General features: G+C 45.8%; 1 protein-coding gene and 1 pseudogene across 16 annotated transcripts in view; one reads left to right on the plus strand and one right to left on the minus strand.

Moving 5' to 3' along the window:
- Positions 1–25,630, minus strand: part of INPP4A (inositol polyphosphate-4-phosphatase type I A) — a 132,701-nt gene that overhangs the window by 72,021 nt on the left and 35,050 nt on the right. The gene's annotated exons all lie outside the window — the stretch shown is intronic.
- Positions 7,753–10,405, plus strand: LOC114498421 (annotated as a pseudogene).

The following is a 25,630-nucleotide window of genomic DNA, read 5'->3' on the forward strand; positions in this document are numbered from 1 at the left end:
TACGTTGGATGTGGACTGGGAAAGAACACTAGGTTTCCTGCCAACTGCAAGCAAATATCCACGCAACAAGAGGCGCACTGTAAAAGCATACACGGTCCCATCCCTGCGACACATTCCCCACTTAGGTGTAGTCTTTGAGAAGAGAGAGCAATATTTTAGCCTGTAGTGAAAGTCCTGGCTTTTCCAGGCTCTGCTCCCCTAACTAGTCCTTTTTTTTGAATTTGCCTCATTCATGAGTCTTTTCTCCTTTCTCTGACCACTCTATTTGCATCTCTGACTAATCTCATGCCTGTCTGCTTTACCAAGTAATTGCTGTGGTTATTTTCTAGCCTGGCAGCCATCTAATCTGTAAAACCATGCCTTTGATCCTTATTGCACAGCAGGAGGTGATGATGTTCCTTACCTGCCTAACCCAAGCCTTGCATTCAATTTCTGCTTTATATTGGACTTGGCCCCACTACGCCCATATTGCCTAGAAACAAGGGTACAAAGAAGGAAAATCTCATTCCTTCCTTGAGTGTAGAACTCAGAAAGGAAAAATGAGGAATTGAGTCTTTGGAACAGTGTAAACTTCTAGACCTAAAGGCTACTGTAGGTCCTAAAAACAATAGAGTAATTAACTGGCCACTCAAAACATCGGGGTACCTTCCTCTCCAGTGCTGAGGGAAAGGTGACATTTTAAACTCAGGTGTTTTTTTTTTCTCTAGCTGTACCTGAGTCCTAAACCTGACATCTCTGCCATTTTTTCTTCTTTTCCAGCCTCTGCCCAGAGCAGAGCAGAGCAGGGTGCGGGGCGCCCTAAGGGCAGTCCTGCTGCTAGTACTGCAGCACCAGAGTTTTCGTAATGCTGAGAAACCGCAGCTTATGGCATTTTTTTTTCTTTTTGCCTCCTCTAGATAGGGCCGTTTTCCAGCCGAGCTGCCATCTGAGGCTGGAGTTTGCAATCTCAGCCTACTTCCCAGCTCACTCCAACTTTTGTGTTTTAATCCAATAGATCCTGAGCCAGGAGCAACCCAGAGCCACATAGGTGGCAAAAATTTGGCCACAGTAGGGACCTCTCTTACTAGATTAAACAGTATTGTATTGGCCTCCAGTCCTTGCAGGAATTATACCAAATGACTAGTGTCATCCTCTCTCTGACTCCTTGCTGGCGAGGAGCCAAACTTTTAAAAGCCTTGAGATCTGCAGAAAGGGTCCAGTTCAGTCAAAGCTGCTGATTCCACCAGTAGCAAAGGGGTACAAATAGTCCGTGGCAAGCCTAGCTCGAGGCCTCCTTGTGTCACCAGAAACGTCTGGTAGCTTTGTGGTAGGGAGACGGGGGATGCTCTGTAAATCACCAGTCAACTCCTGGAGCAGCGACGGGGGACACCCCTCCAAGCTCAGGAGTATGACAGGTTTTATTTTTTTAGTTTGTTTTTTTAACTAGGTTTGCCAGGGACGAAGTCTGTGGCAAGCCTAGCACATGGGGGCTTCGTGTCGCCAGAGATGTCTGGTAGCTGTGTGGTGGGAAAAACAGGGGACGCCCTATATCTCACTAGTCAACTCCTGGAGCAGCAACGGGCGACAACGCCCCTCCAAGCTCAGGAGTATGTCAGGTTTATTTTTTTAGTTTGTTTTTTTAACTAGGTGCGCCACGGACCGAATGGGAAATACATCCTCTGTCCCCCAAGGATCACCATTGGGATGCATCCTTAGAAACCGGAATAAGTTTGACCCTGAGTGTCTCAAGAAAAAGGGACTGATTTTCTTGTGTAACACAGCTTGGCCTCAATATAAGTTAGGAGAGAGGGAGACATGGCCTGAAAATGGGAGTAGCAATTACAACACCATACTCCAATCACATCTATTCTGTCGGAGGCTAGGCAAGTGGTCGGAGCTTCCCTACATGCAAGCTTTTTTCGTGTTATCTCACACTCCATCTCTTTGTTCTGGGTCAAAGGAAACATCTACCTTAGAGTCTCCCGATGACATTCTAGATGACCCCCTTTTAAATTCCACCCCTGTCTCTCAGAGGGGAGCAGGGGAGGCTTTCCCATCTGCCTCCCAGGGGAACAGAGAGGAGGCTTCCTCACCTGTCTCTCAGGGGGAACCTAGCAGGCCTCAGAGCCCTGAGACCTCAACCCCCGAGTTGACTACTACAACTTCTCCTCCACCCTACTCACCCATATATCAAAAGTTACCAAAGGAAGAGAAACCCAGTCCAGCGGGACATACTAGGAGTGGAGCTTCATATCTCCCTGCTCCTTCTGGCCTCCTGCCTCTGAGAGAAGTAGCGGGTGCAGAAGGCCCTACTCGGGTACACACACCTTTCTCAATAGCTGACCTGCAGCAGTGCAAGGAAAGGCTAGGAAACTTTTCTGAGGATCCCTCATGATTCATCAGTAGCTTTCATATTTTAACCCTTGCCTTTGATATGTCCTGGAGAGACCTTTACATAGTTCTAACTATGTGTTGCTCTCCAGGAGTAAAGCAACTAATTTGGTAAGGGGCCCACAAACATGCAGATCAATTGCATACTGAAGACCCCGGTAATGCAAGGCCTGCAGCCGAGGCTGTCCCAGATCATGAGCCCAACTGGGACTATAATACACCAGGGGGAAACAGAAGTAAATCTGTCAGGATACAGTGCTTATTGGCTGGAATGAGGGCCTGTGTCAAAAAGCCAGAATTACAAGGTTAAGGAAATAACACAAGGAAGGGAAGAGAACCCTGCACTCTTCCGCAACACACTGGTAAAGGCCTTTCAGAAATACAATAATATAGACCCATCATCTCCAGAGGGACAGTATTAATAGGGCAACACTTCATAACCCAGTCAGCCCCTGATATTCATAAGAAACTTCAGAAATTACAAATGGGGCCCCAATCCCCTTTGGCACAACTGATGGATGTTGCCTTCTCAGTCTTTATCAATTGAGACTTAGAAAAGAGACAGGCCAAGCTAATTGCATTAGCTCTTAGTGGCAACATTGGCTATAGCCAGCCACCTCAAGGTAACCTGGGAAAGCCACAAAAGCATGGAGGGCACAAGGAACAAATGTGCATTAGGTGCAAATGCCCTAGACACTGGGCAAAAGAATGCACTAAGCCACCCCCAGGGCCATGTCCCAAGTGCAAAGGAACAAACCTTGACCCCTGGCACTGGAAGGAGACTGCCCCCATTCCCAGGGTGGAAAGGGGTCATCTCCTATGGCCACGGCAGCACTTGAGGACTGAGGGTGCTCGGGGAGCAAGTTGGACCCAGCCTACACCAGCATCTCGATCTCCAACTAAGAACCCCGGTGACTCTTGACATGGCAGGAAAGAAAATTAATTTTCTTGTTGATACTGGAGCCACTTACTCTGACCTTACTTCATATGCTGGTCCTCTGTCTTCTAACTCAAGAAGCATTATGGGGGTCGAAGGAAAATCTAAGACTTGTTTTTACACGCCCCCTATCACTTGTCAATTTGAAAGCCAAATTTTTAAACATTCTTTTCTGATTATTCCACAATGCCCTATACCATTGCTAGGACGAGACCTCTTGGCCAGACTGGGAGATATTTTGAAGTTTCAGGAGGTCCCAGATAAGGTCCTTATAATTATTCTAGCTTGTGAAGACAAGAAAGAAAATAATATCCCAGAGCAGATTTTACAAGAAGTAGATCCTTTAGTTTGGGACTCTGGGGTTCCTGGCAGGGCCAGCACTGCCCAACCAGTCCAAATCCGTCTAAAGCCTGGGGTAGTTTTTCCCCTCAAGAAACAATATCCCATCAAGCGGGAAGCTTTAGAGGGTCTGCAGCCCATCATAGAGAAGTTTATTACACACGGGCAGCTGGTACCCTGTCAATCTCCCTGTAATATTCCCATCCTCCCCGTTCTTAAGCCCACAAGGGGAGTACCGGTTAGTCCAAGACTTAAGGTTAATTAATGAGGCTGTCGTCCCTTTACATCCCCTTGTGGCCAACGCATATACTATCCTCACCCAGGTACCGGACTATACTCAATGGTATACAGTCTTAGACTTAAAAGATGCATTCTTTTGTATCCCTGTCCACCCAGATTTCCAGTACCTGTTTGCATTTGATTGAACAGACCCCAAAACAATGGCCCATCAACAGTATATACCTGGACAGTGCTACCGCAAGGTTTTAGAGGACAGCCCCCATCTATTCGCCAGAGTGTTGGAGAAGGATCTAAGAGATTTACAGCTGCAAGAAGCAGCAGTCTTACAATATGTGGATGATATCTTAATCTGTAGCCCCTTGAAGGAAGCCTCAGATCGCAACACTATCCTGACTCTGAACTTCCTTGGGGGCTGGGGATATCGAGTCTCTAAGAAAAAGCCCCAAACTGCGAAGCAGAAAGTAAACTATTTAGGATACATCTTAACTCCAGGATCTAGGCAGCTGTCACCAGAAAGAGTAAAGGCAATTGCCGAGCAGACACCACCTGCTACCAAACAGCAGCTCCGCTCTTTCCTGGGCATGGTCTGGTTCATATTTCTAGGATAAAGACGGCTCCTGTTGATCCAGATCATTCCTCAGACCAGCAGAGAAATCCAGGCTCCACATACACCTGTGAGCCAGTAAAAGACCTCAAGTTTCTGTTGAGAAAGAAGACGACTCAGACAGCAGGATGACACCCCCTGCTCTGGTGCGCAGGCAGAAGACCCCAAGCTCCTCTTCCACAGGACTACTCCTAAGTCTGATAAGTAACTTTCTATTTTACCCCTTAATCCCTTTCGCTTAAGCTAACACTCAACCACCACCTATCACAGGAAACAGCTGAGTCATTAACTGAAACGGGAAATGCTTGCAGCACTCCAAGAGCAACTGGATTCATTAGCTGGAGTTGCCCTCCAAAATCGAAGGGCATTAGACCTCCTCACAGCCTCAGCAGGAAGAACATGTTTCTACCTCAAAGAAGAGTATTGCTTCTACGTTAATAAGTCAGGGCAGGTCCAGCAAAACATCCACAGCATCCTTGAGTCCACATCTAGGATCAAAAGTTCAACCTCTCTATGGGATTCAAATTCATGGCATTAGTCTTTACTTCTTCCCTTTGTAGCACCATTATTAATTATACTAGTGATGCTATTATTTAGACCCATGATAATCAACTTAATAACTAAATTTATCTCTTCTAGAATAGAGGTTCTAAAGCTGCAAATGATAGTTACGAACAACTATCAACCTCTGAAACTGGAGGCTCCAGGCATCTATCGTGGGCCGATAGAAGGACACTTTCCTTCCCCTCCTCTGACCAACATACAGCATCCCTGACAGTCTCAGAAATTCTTCACCAACTCCCAGATAGAATAGGGCAAGAGTTTCATGGTTCTCAACAGGCAGGGTCTACTGTCCCATCCAAGCCTGAAGCGGCTACGGAAGACGGACCTTCACCCTTCAGCAGCCCAAAAAAGAATTTTTGGGAACCATGTCTCTCAGGGGGAAATGAAGCAGGAGACAGCATAGGAAGAGCTCTGAGGCTGCAATACTGTCACTGGCCAGCATTTATCACCCTGGTCACCAGGAAACACCTTTTACCAATTAGGATGATGGGGTCTTTACCAAATGGGGTCTAGAACAAGATAAGAATTCGGGCTAGCAAACCCCCAGGAAAGCTGGTGCCACATTTACCTGTTAATCAATATGTGACTTTTTTCCTCCTATCCCACCAACTATATAAGTCTGGAAAACAAAGGTCTCTCTCTCTCCCTCCCTCCCTCTCTCTCTCTCTCTCTCTCTCTCTCTCTCTCTCCCCCTTGGGCTCAGGGAGCTCTTGGCCCTCGGGCCACAGGGCTTCTGGCCACCCGGCCTTAGGCTGTCCAGGGGCTTGCCACCCTGGTCTTCAGCCTCTCTTGCTTTTCTCACCCTGCTTTGCCCTGAAACTTTGCCTTTCACCCCCTACTCTACCCTGTCCTGTTCGCTTCCATGGAAGTGGACCACTAATAAACTGATTACATACTATTAGGTTTGCTGATATGTAATTCTTTATATGTGTCAGCAAGAAGAACCAGGTCTCACCCACCAACAGGTTCATGGGAGAATATGAAATTTTCTGAATAGCAACACAATTCCATCAAGGGCTGTAAATGCAAGGCCATGACCACAGATCAATGACATGCTGGGAAGACGGAGTTGTTTCTGGAACAAGGCAGGAAGACAGAAGACCAGGGACAACCACAACAACAAACCAAAGTCAGGGAGAGAATTCTCGGTTCTTAACATTATCTTGGAAACACAAAGCAGATCACACATTTTGCAAGTTGTTTATCATATATAAATCTTTGGCTAAGTGGTATGGTACCTGCAAAAAGGGTCCTGTTTGAACCGGTCACTATTGGGTGGGTCACGCGGAGAAGACTCTGAAAGGCGTACAGTGCTCCAGATGCCCATGTAGAAACAGAACCCAGGCGGTCTGATTCTGACAGGAGACCTCTCAGAAAACAGGAGTCTAGAGCTTCAGCTACTCGGTCACGCTGCGCAGTTATCTGGTGTTTTTTCAGTTGTTGTGTTGCCTTGTTTTTTTTTTCCTCTCAGACAGTGTCATGTGACTGAGAGACCAGCCCTTTGGCCGCCCAGTTAGGAAGACAGTCTGGCACAAGAGACAGTCCTTTCTTTCCCATATTTCACCTGTGCATGTGTGCACGGAGGAGAGGGCATGGCCAAAGCTGCAGGAGGCAGGCTCCCTCCCCGGGGAGGAGCAGGGAGAGGTGGGGAGGGTCCCCTGGCTCCGACCACCGCCAGTCAGACCCTCCCTTTCCCAGCCACCCCCACCCCCTGCCCCCCCGCAAGGAGGGCCGGCAGCATCCTCCAGACCAGGGCAAAGAGTACCCTCATGGGAGGCCTTCCAGGGCTGCTGCCACGGGAGCCTGGCCACAGCTCTCATTGCAAAGCTGATGGTGATAAGAATGATGAAAACCCCCAAAAAGCAATTTCAAAAAGCCACTGGGGAAGATCAGGCCAACAGGGGAGGGAAGGGGGGTGGGCGGTGCAGAGGACAGAGAGCGGTGCTGGGAGCATGTCTGTCCTTAGGACCTACCCTGGCCGGAAGACCTGCACCATGCTTACCTCTGACAGGAGTGCTCATGGGAGCCAGCAATCCAGGGAGCTACTCATTCATTTGTCCAACTGGCAACAAACCAGGCACTTAGAGGTCACACACAAGTGAGTCCAAAGTGGCCCTTGCCTGCAAGGACCCAAAAGTATAACAATGGGATGAGACATTCAGACAAGACAACCCCAGGTCAAAATAAAGCACATGCTCGAGGCTGGGGGGAGGGGAGGGGAAGAAACCTTAAATCCAGCCAGATGCGACTCTGACGCCGTGCAAACAGATCTGACTCCAAAAGGCAGAGGCACAACAATGAACTCCAGAAACTGGGCAGCCCAGTCAGTCTTCTAAGGGACAGAAAGAACGGGCTGAAGAGCCAGGTCCGGGACAATTCCGGGAATCACTAATACCAGACCATGGAGTGCACTTCAGCTAGTAGGCAATGAAGAAATCTCTGGAATCTCAATCATTCAAACAAATCAGAAAAGTCTTGATACTCTCCCAAACTCTCTACCGAGGTTTTGATGAACCTCTTACTCTCTTGGTACAAACCTGGTCAGGCCTGGTAAAGTTGGGCCAAGATGGCACTGCCACAAACCAGACGGGCCACATCTATGACCAACACACACATAAGGGATAGCTAACTCCCTTGTCCTGCCAGGTCTCCAGGCGGTTCCAAAGGCCACCAGCACAGCTAAACCTCAAGTCAGGACATGCACTATTTCCGAAGTAAGTACTATACCGCTCTGCAAACAAAAAAACAGAAGCCAGATTACTTTGAAACCAGTGGCAGGAAGCTGCTGCAGAGCCCTGCAGTCACCTCCGTGGTAAGTGGGCTCTGCAGCCGTGGGCCAGGCCACAGCGTGGTAGCCCTCCTGGGAGCAGGGCATCACCTTGCTCGGGGACGCCGAGACCCTGGCCCGGTTCTTCTCATTTGGCATCAACAGCATTTTATATCAGCGTGGCCTATATCTTTCTGAAACCTTTACTCAAGTGCAGAAATATGGATTCACCTTGCTTATAACTACTGATCATGACCTTATGAAATACCTAACTAATGCGGTGGAACAGCTATAAGACTGGTTATACAAGCGTTCAGTTCAGAAACTCGAGGTAGTCATCTCAAATGCTGGAAGTGGGGAGGTCCTTGAAAGATGGCACTTTTGATACTAAGTGTGCCAGGACTGCCAAAGATGACAGCACACCCAGACAAAAGTCTCAGAAAGCTGCCCAAGTGAAATCCACTCAGTGATCAGACAGATCACAGCTACAATGACATTTCTGCCACTATTGGAAGTTTCTCATTTATTTGATCTGCTGATCTATACAAAGATTTGGTTGTACCTGAAAAGTGGGAAGAGTCGGGACCACAGTTCATTACCAGTTCTGAGCACACCTTTCTGCATTCCTTCACTACTACGACCCACAAAGTAAAGAGCACGGTGGGTGGCCTACAAAATCCCTGTCCTTGAAGAAGATAAGAATAACAACGTAATTCTTCCATATGTGTTTCCTGGAAGCAAGTCAACTATACTCCATGTTTTACCTCATTGATTAATTTTTAGATGGGGAAAAGTTTTTCCTGAACTGTGCATAACTGTCCCATTTTTTGGCACCTGTTTAACTTTGCATAGATGTAAAGTTTTATGCACTGTTCAAAGGGAGCTGACAAATTACATCAGCACTGTAATGTCAGTTCCTTCGAAAGCGGTAACCGTAGATGGGAAAACTTTTCCTTAACATGAAATGCCTTCCTAAATCAGACCTTTGCATCAAGCAGCTTGACTCAGAACATAGGTAAATATGAAACACAGCGAGAGAAGTCTGAATACTCAGCATTTTTATTCCTAAAGTAACTGATAATCCACAATAACAAAATACTGCTATAAGGTCCTTTTACCATTTATTTCATTTGTATAACTTCCATATTGAAAAAAACTCCAATTGTTTGATTTTAATGTATATAACTTACAGCAACAAAACTATCATTATTTCTTATTTCCAATGTTTAAATTCCAGTGACACAGAACTCTTAAAAATGTTTTTGTGTTTTTTTTTAAATCATGCTTTAAATGACAATGGTAAAGTTAAATATGTATGTTTTAAAAAACAAAACAAAACCCAAAATCAACCACCACAAAAGGAACTAAGACCACTTGGTAAGTGAAGAGGCCTGGAAACTTCAGGTCTACTGGTGAACACCTCACCCCAGGGCCACCCTTGGCCGCTAAGTGGCCCTTCAGGCAACCTCTCCCTCAGCTGTGCAGTAGAGAGACTGCTCAGCCCTCTGAGCCAGCTTCCCTGTTTCACTGTGACCTTGTGCCAGAGATTCCTAGGCTGCTTCTGCTTTTGTTTAGAAGAAGGTTAACAATCAGATATCTGGGCAACAATAAGAAAAATGTCAGGAGGTACTTTTGTCATTATTTTTCTCCAAAGCTCACAGCTGAGTTGTGAAATGTAGAGAAGCGCTGAGAACAGAGATCCTATGAAGTATCTCCCTATCACATAGCGTAGGTTAAAATTACTGCCACCACCAGCAGGGACAGTGAAAACTAATTAAAATCTCTACTGTGCTTTCACTTTTTTTTAACATTCTTAGAAGTTAAAGAAGTTGGGTAATAAAGAGATCAGGAAAAATTGCCTTAAAAATTGATTTTTTAGAACTGCTCGCATCTCCCACCAGGAGAAAGTGGTAGAAGCACTAAGCACTGGAAGCTAGCACATAGCAAGCCGCCTCAGGCCCCGCCTCCTTGGGGCGGGCGGGACACTGATGGGAAGGCCACCCGTCAATCACCGATGAGAGCAGAGAAATGTCACCGAAACACAATGATGGGTCAAGCCCTTGTGCTCTTGGTCTGGTTAAAATTTTTATTCCGCTATCAGATCTCAGGCAAATCACAGACTCTGGGCACTTCAGTGACCCCCCTGCCTGCCACACGTGGCCCCCTCCTCCCCGCCCCTTACCCCCAATCTCCTGTCCTACACTAGTGGAGTGCCCAAAAAGTGTGAATCGTATTTCTGCTCTGTCATTTGCTCCTCACAACAAAGCCCGTTCCAGTCACAGGTAAATCACTGGACCCCATCTCTGTGACATCAGGTTCAGAGAAGGAGGATGCCTCACTCTCATTCATTCTGTGGAAAACCAGCGAGGCTGGGACAGACAGACAGCAGGACTCTGTCTGCCACTCCGGTCACCTCGCAGGCACAGCACAGCCACTGCGGCACTTCTCGAATGGCAGGCACTTGGGGGTCACGACTTCTACCACAACCTTACACTGTTGTTCAAGGACTTTTCTTTAAGTAAAATTTTAACTTAAATTTACTACATTTAATATTTTGAACAAATACTTAAGTACTTACATAAAGAAATTTGTTCAGGCCCTGGTTGGCGTAGCTCAGTCGATTGAGCACGGGCTGCGAACCAAAGCATCGCAGGTTCGATTCCCAGTCAGGGCACATGCCTGGGTTGCAAGCCACGGCCCCCAGCAACCACACATTCATGTTTCTCTCTCTCTCTTTCTCCCCCACTTCCCTCTCTAAAAAAATTAATAAATAAATGAATTAAATAAGTAAATAAAATCTTTTAAAAATTAAAAAAAAAAAAAGAAATTTGTTCAGACTCAAGGCTCACATCTATCTCCCCTGTGGCAGACACGCCCCTGCACCCAAGGGCCGGGAGCACCCGCCTCCGCCCCAGCCACCACCTGCTCGCTGTTTGCTGCCAGGAGGCCTCTCTAAGCTCACGGTCACTATGGCTCTGTGGGGGAGACATTCCTGACCTAGGGGCTTGCTGCAAATCTCAATTAAGAAAGCCCCTGTGTGAAGGCTCTGCAGACCCCAAGTTACTATGGTAAACTTAGGTGACACTAGGCCTTCCAAGGGTCAAGTGAGATACAAAGGCAAAAATGCTTTGCAAAGATAGGAGTAAGAATTTAAATCTTTAAATAACACATTTTTTTCTAGAAATGATACAGCCTTAAGTTGTAAGCAGAGGGCATCTTGTGCAGGAGTTAGGTCTGGGCCTGCCAATGACATCTCCTGTGGCTCCACAGAGCCATGTTAGACACCAGGACAAAGTGCTGGGTGTCAGGCCCAAAGCCAGGAATGAGCCACAGCCTGAAAGGGGTCATCTGACACACACACCCTCCACCTGCTCCACCTCAGAAACTTACTACTGCCCCAAAAATACACAATCAAAAGACGTACTGTGTGGGGAGCTAGGGTATATGGGAACTTGGTGCTTTCTGCTCAGTTTTGCTCTAAGTGTATAACTGCTCTGAAAAATAAAGTTCATTTAAAAAAGACTTCCACACATTAATTCCAAAGGGGAGGCAGTGTTTTAGCTGCCCTGCCCTATAGGATCTAGAAGAAAAAGGGGGAGGTAAGTCATAAGAAAGTCCACCAACTGATCAGCAGGTAAGCCTTTTAAGGCATAAATTCTAGAGTTCTACATTCATCAGATTTCTTGAAGCAACATTCTGAAAAGCCTTGAAATCTCAGATGAAGTCGAATAAATATAGCACCCTGTAGATCTTTAAAAGACTGAGAATGTTAAACCATACACCCAACTGAGGAAAAGTTTGAACAGAGAAAACTGCAAAGCAGTTCTAAAAATACCATGTGATCATCTGCCACCACCGTTTTAGGGGAAAACATAGGAGGGGATCTAAATCCAGGGCCAATCTGGCATTTCTCAGCTAACTGCTGCCATGGGATCCTTCTCTACCGGGTCATCACTTACTAGCCAAACCCAAAGCCCTGCACACAGGGTAACACAGCCAATGAATGGCTCTGTCACCGGGCTGGTCACTAAACGGGTCAGAAGGACAGCAGAGAGAAGACAGTCTCCAAAACAACCTTTGTAAGTGTAACTATCTTACACGCTTGCACGTGCATGATTCGGAGCGGGGCTGCTTTCCCAGCTCCTTAGTCAACAGAACCTGGAGTCGTGCTGGTGGGTACTGAGACAGAACATGCAGATTCCAATCAGACATGTGTATGAGTCTGCACAGGCTGCCATCACAAAACACCACAGACAGGGGGCTTAAACAACAGAAATCTATTTTATCACAGTTCTGGAGACTGGAAGTCCAAGATCAAAATGCTGGCAGGCTCCGTTTCTCCTGGGTCTCTCTCCTTGGCAGGCAGTGGCCACACTCCTGCTTGTCTTCGCATTGGCCTTTTTTCTGGGCATCTTCCCTGGTGTCTTTTCTTATAAAGGCACCAGTCTCATTCGATTAGGGCCCCGCTCTAATGACCTCATTTAACCTTAATTACCTCTGTAGAGATGCTGTCTCCAAATACACTGACACTGGGGGTTAAGACTTCAGGATATGAATTGAGGGGAGTGGCACAATTCAGCCCATAACACGCCTTACAGATTGCAGCTGGCATCTCTAATGGGACAAGTCCAGCATCTGAGTGGGTGGGTACTGCCAGTGGGAGGTTAAGAATAACAGGTAGTACAGCAGCCCCGCCTTCTGCTTGCAGAGGGTGCAGTGCCCTCCACTGAAGCACAGAACCTTGAATGAATGCCCTCTCTCCCTTCCCCATATCTCACTTGTTGGGAGGAGGCAGGAAGAGCCATGGTCAAGAGCTTCCCAGTCATTATCTCAGAGTACTCAGGGCGAACTTGCAACATTGGACACCCAGTGTCAGACACAGAAAAGTGACCAGCTCAAGGTCACAATGCAGACAGTAGCAGAGGCAGAACACCCCAACTACAGATTGTAAGCTCCCTGCACTGAGCTTCTCCCTCACTCCAGTGCTACTCCAGTTATCATCACTACCTCCAGGCCAGACCTGTACATGCTCCAAGTATAACATCTGAAAAGCACCTTTGACAAGAAGGCCCAGAATCCTTTTAAGCCCGAGACAGCTAAGGGCTCTATCCAGAAAAGGCTGATGAAATTTATTTTCATGAATGGTCACACTCTAGTATTTCATTTACACCCTTTATTTTAATAATAAAAAACACTTTGCAGGTGGCAAGGACATAGACAGCCCAGTCTTCTTTGTTCCTCTTCCTCATTTACTGCTTTCCTTTGAGTTAACAGCACTACTTTCTATTGTAAACTTTCATTCCTTTACACACACGATTTCAATGGTAGTGATGTATGGAAAATTACTCCTGTTTAGTTCTAGTCTGTCTTCCTCCTTTTTGTTCAATTATTTTTATACATATTACATCTTTATACACTAAAAACTAAAAAAATGTTATTACCAATACACGTAACTTCATGTTTTTAAAGAAGCTGAAAGAAGGAAAGAAAGCACATATATATTTGTACAGATTGGGGGGCATTTTTTTGGTCTTTTATTTTTTATTTATTATTTGTATAGACTGTTATATTAACCTTCTTATTACCATTTCTGGTTCTCTTCATTATTTCCCATGGATTCAAGTTACCTAATGCAACGTCATTTCTTTACTCAAATACAGCTTTTCTCTCATTTGCCTCCTTTATGCTGTTGTCAAATACACTGCTTTTCTAAATGTTATAGACCCAACAATATAACTACATACAGATATACCCCAGATACTGCAGGCTTAGTTCAAGACCACCACATTGAAGCAAATATGACCATGAAGTGAGTCACATGAACTTTCTGGTTTCCCAGTGCACATAAAAGTTATGCCTGCACTATACTGTGTTCTATTAAGTGTGTGATTGCATTATGGCTTTTTAAAACCATGTATATATCTTAATCAAAAATACTTTATTTCTAAAAATGCTGATCCATCACATGAGCCTTCAGTGACTCATAATTTTTTTTTTTGCTCTGCTGTGCAGAGTCTTGCATTGATATTGATGAAAACGCAGTATCTGTGAAGCAAAATGAAATGAGGTGTGCTGGTATATATGTTATTTTACAAAATTAATTTTTAAATCACTTAAAAAAGGAGGAGAAATATGCACTTACACTGTCTTTTATAATAACACAATAATCTTTACTGCCACTGTCTTCTCATATGGATTTGAATTACCACCTGTGGTCATTTGCTTTCAGCCTTAAGAACTTCCTTTATATTTCATGTAACACAGCTCTGCTGACAGCAAACCCCATTTTGTGTTTTATTATTTTAAATTTTTGAATGCTTTTATTTTGTCTTCATTTATTATCTCAAAACTGGATCTCATATGCAGTTCTGCTGGATATGAGATCCTTGGTTGATGGTTTGTTTTTCTTTCAGGACGTTGACCATTCTATCCCACCACCTCCTGGTCCCCACTATTCCTAATCAGATGTCCACTGTTAATTCTACCGTGACTCCCTGGTACAATCAGAGTCATATTTCTTTTGCTGCTTTCAACATTTTCTCTTTATCTTTGTCATTCAACATTTTTTACTATGATGGGCCTGGGTATGAACTTTTTTGTGGTTATACTATTTGGAATTTATTGTGTTTCTTGGATGTATAGATTGTTTTTCATCAAATCTGATAAGTTTTTAGTCATTATTTCTTCTAATATTTTTCTGCTCCTTTCTCTCTCTCTTCCTCTAGTACTTGTATTATGTGTATACTGGTGTGCTTAATGGTATCCCACACTTCTCTGGGGCTCTGCTCATCTTCTTTGTCCCCTCATTTCTGCACAATCTCTATCACTCCATCTTTAAGTCTAGTGGTCCTGTCCTCTGCTAGTTAACATCTACTGTTGTAACCCTCCAGTTATTTTACTTTTCAACTTCAGAATTTCCACTTGGTTTATTTTTACTTTCTGTCTCTATATTGATACTCTCTAATTGATTAGACATTGTCACCATACTTGTCTTTATTTTTTTAAGCATGAGTTCCTTTAGTTATTTGAATATATAGTTGACCATTGAACAATGTATGGATTAGGATCACCAACCCCCACGCACACAGTTGAAAATCTGGTGTAACTGTTAACTCTATAGCTCGCTATTTGCATCTGCAGATTCAACCAACTATGGATGGAAAACAGTATTTTCAACCTGCAGCTGGGAATTCACAATTGGAAAATCATGATTCAGGATGTGAAAATACTGTCAGTTGCAGTTGGTTGACTCCAAAGACGTGAGACTGGCAGATACCAAGGGCCTACCACACTATTTACTGAAAAAATCCACATATCAATAGACCTGTGCAGCTCAAACCTGTGAGTTCTATAATGTCCTATAAATACAAACCCATGTTGTATTTATAACGGCTGCTTTAAAGTCTGTATCTGGTAAATCCGACATCTGGGCCTTCTCTCAGGCACCGTCTATTGCTTCCTCTCCCACCTCCATCACATTTTTCTATTTCTTTGCATGTCTTATCCTTTTATGGTGAAACCTGGACCTTTTCAATAACATATGGTAGCAATTCTGAATACTCACCTCCCCCCTTGAGCTTGTCTTTGCCCATTTTTTCAATGAGTTAGCTAGACTAGTTTAGTGAAGTCTACCTTCCCCACCCCTCACTCACCCACAGCATGCAGCTTCTGATACTGCTCCCCAGAGAGCACTGCCTTGGGTGTGTGTAGCCTCCCTGGGGTGATAATGCATTTGTTAGGGCTCTTTTTCTCCTTCCTCTTAGGCTGCCTGCCTCTTATATTATCACACCCAGCTGTTAGGCTCCATGAATTACTGGTAGGTTGCTCTATGGGTTCTGACAATGTCCTGGGACATCAACTGCTGAGAAGCCTGATCTAATCAAATTTAGGCTTTTCTGCAAAGATAATTTTTGAGGTCAATGTTTAAGGTTTTTTCCAACCCCAGGAGGGCTCTCCTTAGTCATCTCTTTCCCGGGCTGTTTCTAGCCTAAAGTTTCAACTATTGCTCTCATGGAGCTATGGGCTCTTGTTAGCTGCTTACCACCAAAATCTCCTTGTTTTTGAGAGCATCCTTAGGTTTAATCATCCCCACACTCATTATGAATAAATTCAGTACCTCCGAACTTTCTGTTCTTATGGCCTACCTCCCCTCCTTGGCCAAATCTCTGAGTCACTACTCTGGAGCTGAGACCAAAGACAATGGCCTACCTCCCTCAGAGGACACCCCCACTTATGATGAGAGTGCTGGGTGATGGCAGTAACCTTGCTGTTCTTTGGCTTGACTTTTCTAAAACCGAACCTCTACCCTATGAGCAAACTGGGATGACAGGGGACAGCTGGGGCCCCAGTAGTCTCGGCTTGGTGTAGGGCCTCCAGCCCATGAGTAGGGGCTGACTATATTTTCCTAGCATTTAGTGTCTACTATATGGAGCTTGAGGGGAAGGAGAAATGCTGGCAGCTTTCCCCTTGCAGGGAGATGTTGCAGCCTTGATGGAAACTTGGGCACAGGGAGCTACGTCTTCCAGGCCACACCCAGCAGGAGTAGAGCTTCCAACCTGCTGAACTGGGTGGGAAAGGGTGGGTCATGACTCAAGTGCCACAGACTCTTGCTGTAGTTACTGAAATGTAGATTTTCCTGAATAGACGTTTCTTCATTTGCGGTTTATGCTTAGGACAATTATCTCAATATTTTAATTGATTGCTCTCTTAAAATAATTTTCACCAACTGTTGTTTTGCTGAGAAACCAACAGCTCTCAGAACTCCTAATATTGTACTATCATTCCAAAAGTCAATCCCCCCAAAATTTATACTTAATTTCTAACAATCAACAAAATACTATGTGTGAATTCCTTTTTGTCTAATACTCCACTTTAGGAAACCTGACATTAACCACCAGAATGTGAATTCTATACAATATGAGGTAACTTCCTCACAGCAGAAACCAAGCCATGCCTTAAAAAAATACATTTTATTTGTTAAAAGTGACAGCTGCCTAGATGCTCTGATTAGCAAGTCATTTGTAAAACATGAGGAAATGTTGCCATGCATGAGAGGTGTGGGATCACAGGTCAGGACATCAGAGGAAGCAAACAAGCCACACACATCTTTCATAAATAAACCCCCCTCAAGTGGCTCTCTCTACACAGGAGGGGCTCATTTCATTCTGGGCCATTCAACTGAGAAGGTCAATGGGCTCTAATCAACATCCAAAAGAAATGTTACCCCAAACAACTGGCTTGGGGTAACCAGACATGGGAGAGAGGGGAGTTGCCAACACATTCTTGGAAGTCATAAAGTGTTGCCCATGCCCCAAGGGCAGGAGACAGCAGTCCCAGACTCCAAATAGAGCAGGGGGCTGGGAATGTGAGATGCCAGCCAACCATCTCCACCTGATGAGCAGTGAATGGGAGGGGAGGATGGCTCCAGTGCTGGCTCTGCCATGCAGGAGCTAAAAACTGCACTGGACCCTGGACCCTCTGAAGCCCCAGACTGGGGATCTATGAAACGGATGGGGATCCTCACTAGCCTTTGTGGCCTAAAGCCAGTACTTAGCAAACTGCAGATATTCTGGTCAGGGGCCCTCCCTGGGATGTCCCCCCTAGGGGTCTAGATATCACAATGATGTCCAAGGGTTATGCTACCTGTGGGCGCTGTTTCCAGAGCCAGCCCCTACCTGGATGTCCCCTGGGACCTGAGTGTGCTCCTTCACGAAGGCACCAAACGGATCACTGAAGGTACTGAAGCATCACAGAGATACAGATCCCTCAAACCCCTCTGAGATAAAATGGGAATGAATGATAAGGGATGGCATATCAATAGGGCTGCCCTTCGTACCTTGGGAGAGATATTCCAGTTGGGAAATCCCTGACAGTGGCTTCTTCTAGCCAGTGAGCTATCACTTGGCCAGTAATTTTAAAAAAGCAACCACAGTGGAAGGAACTTGTTCTAAAATATATGACACTCTTCCCTGACTTTCACAACTATTCTCAGAAGAGACCCACGAGCCGGATCAGACCTGTCCCGGACTCACATGCTCTGACAGGATCCTGGGCCCCCTTTCTCTCTACAGTAAGGGGAAGGAGATGAACACAACTCTGCATGTGACTGTACACCAGGTGCCTTCTCTCTGGTGCATGCGGGCTGCGGGGTCAACATGGAATGCACTCGACTTGCTGCTCCTTCTGCATCATTATATTTGTGCTTTACGACAGCTTCACTTTCTTCACCCGCAATCAGGTTCAGTTTTCAACACTGTTGTCAGCTGAAATACAGTGCTCCTCCCTGGCCAGGGGGTAGGAAACCAAGTCATCCCTGACGGCGTGTGTGTGCGTGCATGCACACATGCGCTCACGCCTGTTTTAAAGAGAACACACACTGGATGAGGGCCTTGGGGGCTCAGAGGCACTCGATTTACCTTCTGCACTGGCCTGTGGCTCTGCGGCTGGCCAGGCTCTCGGGAGCTTTCAGGGAGGCAGTTGCCTAAAACAGAGTTTATCCCAAACTTTAAAAAATCTGCCATCTGACCGTGATACTAACCATAATGTGAAAATTCTCTGGAAGTGCACAAAGTTCACTCCCCACTCCCTTTTGGAAATGCAACTTGTTTTTGATTAACTGGGTCTCAAACTACAATTAGATACAGATGGAGCTTACCGTTCTTACAACTGTCTGCCGGGCCCAGTTTGGGTTTGGACTTTTTTTCTCCATCACCATAAAGAAATGCAACTTCATTTCATTTTTCCCCACTGTAATAGTTTTTAAAGTAAGAAGTTAGCATTAAAAGCTTTTATTATGCAGAAACTGTTTTATTTTATTCTAAACAGAGAGTACAATTGTTATAAAATAGTAATTTTGGAAAGCAAACAAACCAAACACTTTGTGATCTATTGTGCCACCAAAAGGACTAAATATTTCTCCTCAAAGTGTTATCTGACCAGATGCAGGCACACCCTCTCTGCCCCTCTCCTGGCTGTGGCCATCTCGCCCACTGGAAGGCCCAGGTGACATGGGTCAGTGGTGATTCCAGGGCGAGGAGACATGGAGTGGGTCCTAGGTTCAAACAGAACAAGAGAAAGGGAGGCATCCCCATGAGGATGAGAAAGGGGTCTAGACGGAACCAGATCACAATTACCCCCAGAAGTAACCAGTGAAATGTCCAACACCCTTCCCCAAACCTCAGACTATTCCTGCATTTTTAATGGCGACACCACAGGCACAGGGGCCCCGGGCACCTCTGCAAGGCCTGAGGACCACCATGGAACAGACGCAGCGCCCTCCACACGGGCACCTCCATGTTCACATGGTTCCATTCTTCAAAGCCAGGTACTGGTTCCAAAACCATCTTCTCCTCTCTTTTCGGAGATTCCCCTGTGATAAGGAGCATGGTCAAAAAAGAAATCGGCAGAAAACCCAGGCCTTGAAGAGGCCACACTCAACTCTCTAGGGCTGTCCGTGCTGCTCCGTATTCCCTCCTGCTCTGCCTCTAGCCTTCTCTGTCTCAGCAAACAGCACTGCCATTCTCCAGGCGGGCCACACCAAAAACATGGTCTTCCTTTCTTCCTCCATCAGTCTCTCTCCCCCTCTTATGCAAGTCCTGGTGACACATCCAGAATTGGAGCACTTCTCGCCATCACCACAGGCTCCCACCTAGGTCCCTGCCACCATACCTTATGAGATCACAAGGACTTCTGGAAAAACACCATCATCCTGGGTCTCTCTAGGTGGTTCATGTCACTCCACATGCATGTGGGTCCTACTGAGACAGGACAGTGAGAAGCTAGGAAAATTCCTTGGCAATCCCTGACTGGTGTGGTTCAGTGAGTTGGGCATCATCCTACAAACCAAAAGGTCACTGGTTCGACTCCCAGTCAGGTCACATGCCTGGGTTGCAGGCCAGGTCCCTGGTTAGAGGTGTTTGAGAGGAAACAGATTGATGTTTTTCTCACAGGACTGATGCTTCTCTCAAACATCGATGTTTCTCTCCCTTTCTCCCTCCTTTCTCCTCTCTCTAAAAACAAATACATAAAATCTTGGAAGGGAGGAAAGGGGGAAGGGGGGAAGGAAGGAAGGAAGGAAGGAAGGAAGGAAGGAAGGAAGGAAGGAAGGAAGGAAGTTACTTCCTTGGCTAGTGGGATTAGGAAGCTGAGACAGATAGCTTAACACAATGGCTGAGCAGTTTATAGCCAGATGCAGATTGTCACCAGGGCTGAAGGTCCCAAGTACCTGGCAGAGAGCAAAACTGGGAAAACAAGGACCTTACTCCCAGGGTTACCTTTCCTTCCTGGAGGTAACACCTAGGCCTCAGCTGTATTTCAGCTCCAGGCCCAGAATAGCAGCAACACCAGGTGGGCTGGAGGCCAGAACCAGCTGCATTGACTAAAGACCCCCTGCCCTGCCACTGACCAACCCAAGGGGACCATGAGCCTGAAAGGGCACAGAGAGAACTGATGAATATTCTGCTGAAACCCACCCCAAGACCCCCCCCTAAGATTCCTGCAAGAAAGAGATAAAAGCCTCAAGACAAAGGACCCCAAGCCATTTCCTTTCCCTTCTTTCTCCACAGGCTCACTTGTCTAAGGCAATGAGCAGCTGGCAGCTCATCCCAGGCTGACCCCCTGAACCTGTCCCCAAAGCCCCCTTTTCTCTGACTTCCCAGGAGCTCAGGCAGCCCAGCCTAGGCTCTCTGTTGCATCTTCTGTTCTGGGCCCTTCCTTGTTTTACCCTTCCCAGCTTTAATAAATGTATCCTCACAGTCACCTGGACTTGTGTTGGACCAGGTCAAGAACCCACACACTACAGCGGGCCCCAGGCAGACCCACCCAGGGCCAGGTCCCTGTCCAGTGACACTACGATGTTAATTCCATGCAGATGGAGCAGAGAAGGCAGTCAGAATTTGGCAGTTGCGCAGGGGGAAGATGTAAAAACCCTACATGAAATGCCATGGCATCCAAGGACAAAAACTCAGACCAAACAGCTACACATCCTCTCAGCCTCAGGAAATGAGAAGCAGTGTTTGCTCTGCCAAGAAGAAAAGTCTAGGGACAAATTTCCCTGAGATTGAAATTGTCAAAGGAGTTGGGCACCTCAGGGTTTCAGCACAGTGGTCCAGAATCCACAAGACCCTAAACCACATGGAACTAGTGGTATAAACAGATAATGTGCAAATGACAGCTCAGAGTTGGTGCTTCAGTGTCCCAGTGGCTGCCAGAGTCATTCAGCATGATAGGGGCATCTCTCTCTGCCAACAATGAGGACAAGTGCATGGACAGGGATGGGCTGCAGGCCAGACCTGGTCTTCACGTGGGCCTCCACTCTCCTGAACCTTCCTAGTTTTATCCACTCAACCATCCAGCAGAGGATGCCTAATTCCCTCGACCCTGAGGACTTTCTTGAGGCCCAATCCAGCATTTCCAAGTCAGTTTGCCATCAGCCTGGACTCCTGGTTGACAGCCAAAGATTACATTACTGATATACTCACTCACTTACACACACATGCATACACTCACTTAAAGATGAGGGTCCAGAGTCTTTAGGTTGGAATGCAAGACTTCCATCAGTCCCCTGCACTTGTAGCTTCCACATTACCATCCCCACAACACTCCCTGCAACCAGCCTGCAGGAGCCAGCACCACCCCGATCCTCCTCTCCCTGGCCCCCAGCCTCAAGCAACCCTCTCTCTAAGGAGCTCTGGCTGTGTTTCCTGTCTACAAAGCTCATCATGTGTCTAAAACTCTCTTTTATCAGGTTCTTTTCTCCTGTTAGAATGTATTGTTTTTGACCACGAGCCACTATAGGACTCAGGGAGCAGGTATCATTCATTCCAGGCCTGCTCACTGCATCTTTACTACATGCCAGTAAGAGAGCATGCAACTGAAGGGATGGAGTGAGGGCCAATGCACAAAGACAGCACCAGACACAGACAAGGTCAGAAACAGGAGCAGGAGCGCATCAGGGTCATAGCCATTCCACTGCAGAGCCCAAAGGGGTGCAGAGCTGGTAGACGGAGAGAGATTTTCAGTTATTTCTTGCTTATACACTGCATTGCTACGTACAGGTTTTGCCTTTGTTGCTAAGTTGAGTACATAGAAACTGAAATTACAGTAACTTTAACCACGCAGTGTTCAGTCTCTAATACTATTCTCCAATAAAAAGAGAAATGGCTGACTCTGGGGCTGGAGCAGGAATTTACAAGGTGATCCTGGAACATCTTGCAGTGCCAGAAAGGCAAGTCATGCTTAAAAACATAAAAAGTAAACATAAAAAAAAAACATAACAAGGGGGGTATGTCAAAGGGACACAGGAGCCAACTGAAAGAATTCTTGATGGAACAATTTGAGCATATAGAAGAACTCCAGACAATTTATGCAAATACCCCTGTCCTGTCAAAGGGGGGTGGGGCCCAACTCCCACCCCTCACCTGTGGGCTTCACAAAACAACTGCTTTCCAAAGAGAACATGACAGGGGAGGTGGGGAGAGTCACATTACAGTAGATTAACCTGACAAACGCCACCTCAGCCAGGTGAGCAAGGTCAACGTCAACAGTGACGATCATTTTGACAGTATGTGCCCTGCTATGACATGTCCAGAAGGACACTTTATGTCAGTGGGCTAGCTCCCCCAAACCCATAACCCAGTATACTCTGGAAAAAAACATCAGACAAACCCAAAATGAAGGGCATTCCACATACTTGAACGGTCCTCCTCAAACCTCTCAAGGTCATCACAAACAAGGACAGTCTGAGGTACTCTCACAACCAAGAGGACCCTAAGGAAATAAGGCAAATAAATGTAATGTGGTATCCTGGATAGGATCCTAGGATCCTGGGACAGAAGAAGCACATTAATTAAAAAAAAAAAACTATGGAAATCTGAATAAAGTATGGACTTCAGTTAATAATGCACTGTATGTGCCAAGATAAAGTGAACAATATGGGGGGAGGGGGGCAGTTAGATATAGAGGAACTCCATACTATCTTTGTAACTTTTCTGTAAATCTAAAACTATCCTAAAATTTTAAACTTTATTTAAAAATAATCTTATCTTTGAATCAACTAGCCTTTCCTTTATGTTTTTCTAAGAGCAAGGATGAAAACCTGCACTTTATCTCCCCAGAGAACACTGCTTAGCTACATCTGGCCTCCACAGGGGCCAATCAGTGCACATTCCTGGGCAGCCTGGTGTCAGCTGCAGTATCCCCCTTGCTCACCTCCTGCTACTGGCAGGGGTCACAGTCAAAAGTGCTCCAGGTCAAGGCCAGCAGACTCCTCCCAGGACAGTTCTCTCCCAGCAGAGGCCAGCATGAGTGAAGCAACTGGACATTTGAGAAGCAGCTGCCCTGCCCGTCACACACACAGCCTTCTAAGAATTGATTGACTTCTATTCCTAGACTTCTCTGGTGCAACTCGGCTGCAGGAACCTAGGCTCGTGACCTAAACGCTCTGTGATTCAGGCCAGCTTTGCCCACCGCAAACTGCAGGGCCTTTGGGCAACTCCAGGGAGTTCTGACTTGGCCTGTTCTAACTTGTGTCTTGCTTCTTCTGGCTCACCTGCCCATCAATGGTTTCCACACCTTCTTAACCCATGAAGACAAACCGTGCTGCAGAAAGCAATGCACAGGCAGACAGCAAAGGTGGGGAAAGACTGCAGATGTTCTCTCTCAAAACAGAACCAAGAGCCGGAAAGGAGCAGGGCAGGGAGGGCCTGGGGAAGGAGGAGGATTTTCAAACTGCCCAGACTCTTGGGACCCAGGAAGGCTCACAGCACCTCTGCTGCTTCACAAAGCGCCACAGGGTTACAGCTGCTTCCTAGGCCATCTTGTAAGAGCACCTGCCATGTATGTGCATTTCCATAAAACTTTGCCTAATGTCTTAGTAAGACTCCAAGAAAAACGTAAGTCAGCCAACACAACTACAGGACCCCAGGAAGATTCCCAGGAAAAAGAAAGAAAAGGCTAGAAACACTCCGAGTCTTCCACCAGAGGAGAGAGACCTCCTGCCAGCTGTGGCAAGTCCCCTGCTAAGGTTGTGATTAAAGTGTAAACAGACCTGTTTCTAATTTAACTTTCTCATCTGGAGCCCTTCCTCCTCTGATTTAAATAAGCAGTATCTCTTTCAATAAAACAAATAATTTTTATGAAGAAGAGAAATATTCAATGTAGGTGGTTAGCAAATAGCACATTTTAGTTCTTTAGATGAGGTGTCTCCAGCAGATTTCTATTTTCTCAGTTACAGATTTACCTCAAGAAAAGAGTATTCTAATATAACAAATCTCTGGATTACTCGTTCAAAGGAAGATGAATGAAAAAAGTCCTCAAAAGTCTTACTGAAAAATCAAAATACTTTCAAATCAGTAAGATGCTTATACTCGGAAGTCAACAGAACACAGGAACCACCACCAGAAGAGCTGTGCAGTGCACCCCTGAGCAGAAGTGGGACCTACAGTAGGAGCCAAGCAGCACACATGGGCTGCCCTGAAGCCAGGTTGCCCCGCACCCACCCTGAGGCTTTCAAGGAATCCAACCCTGCAGCCAGCCAAGGGCAGTCAGCACAAAAATTTTAAAAAATTTTACCACAGTTCCCTTACGGCAAGCTCAGAAAATAAGGGGACCCCCACTCATAATCACACCCTAGCGGAAGTCAGTTGTTCTCTGTGCATTTTCCATAGATAAGATCAGTGGGCACAAAAGTGCAGCATCCTGCTTCATCACTTGAATGTGAGACTACAAACAGACCTCACACTGTTACCAGGCTGCACGGTTGTGATATTTTAAAGACTCATCAACATCCTCATGCACATGTATTTTTTTAACTTTCATCTAAAATAGGTCCTAAGAAGAAGATAAAGCCATGGGCTGGCCAGGCCCCTAGGGCCTGTGTGGTTGTGGTCACAGCTGGGACTGTTTCTGTTAAGCAGGAAGGCTAGAATCTATGTGGAATGTGCTCATTCCCCCTTAGGCCCAGCCATCCATCCACAAGGTGGGTGTGCAGCAGCTCGTCTTGACACGGTCACTGGGTGTGTGTGTTGGGGGCAGAGGGGAGTGTGTTTGCCACAACTGGCCACAGTGAGATCTGAAGACAGAAGTCCGCTCCCTGGCATGATATCAGACAGGGATGCTCACTGCACCATTATTTATGCCATTATATATTTCACATCACAAACTTCAGGATTTAATAGCAGCCTAAATGCCTGTCAAGAAAACGGTAAATTATGGTTCAATCACATGGTGAAAACTGGGCTGGCTGAAAAAGTTCATTTGGTTTCTTCCATAAGGTAACTCTAGCAGCGCTTAGTTGTCTTTAACTTCATTCAGAACAATTTTGTTAGATTGTATTGTGACAGCTGTCATATCAGTGTGCATTTTTAAAAAACTGAATCAAAATTGGTGAATTTTTGTATAGCCATTTTAGTATTGAAGATGGAAGAAAATACACAATATTTTTGCATATTATGCTTTATTATTTCAAGAAAAGTAAAAACACAAGTAAAATGAAAAAAAATGATTTGTGCCGTGTATGGAGAAGGTGCTGTGACTGATTGATCAAATGTGTTAAAAGTGGTTTGCAAAGTTCTGTGCTGGAGATTTCTCGCTGGATGATGCTCCCTGGTCAGGTAGACTGGTTGAGGTAGATAGTGATCAAATCAAGACATTAACCGAGAACTATCACCATTATACCATGTGAGAGATAACCAACATACTCAAAATATCCAAATCAATAAAGTTATTGGTGAAAATGAAAAATGTGTCTTTCATTTTACAGAAAAAAACCATACAGACTTTTTGGCCAACTCAAAACTATATAGACATTTGA

The sequence above is a fragment of the Phyllostomus discolor genome, chromosome 6 (assembly GCF_004126475.2).
Source record: "Phyllostomus discolor isolate MPI-MPIP mPhyDis1 chromosome 6, mPhyDis1.pri.v3, whole genome shotgun sequence".
Taxonomy (NCBI): domain Eukaryota; kingdom Metazoa; phylum Chordata; class Mammalia; order Chiroptera; family Phyllostomidae; genus Phyllostomus; species Phyllostomus discolor.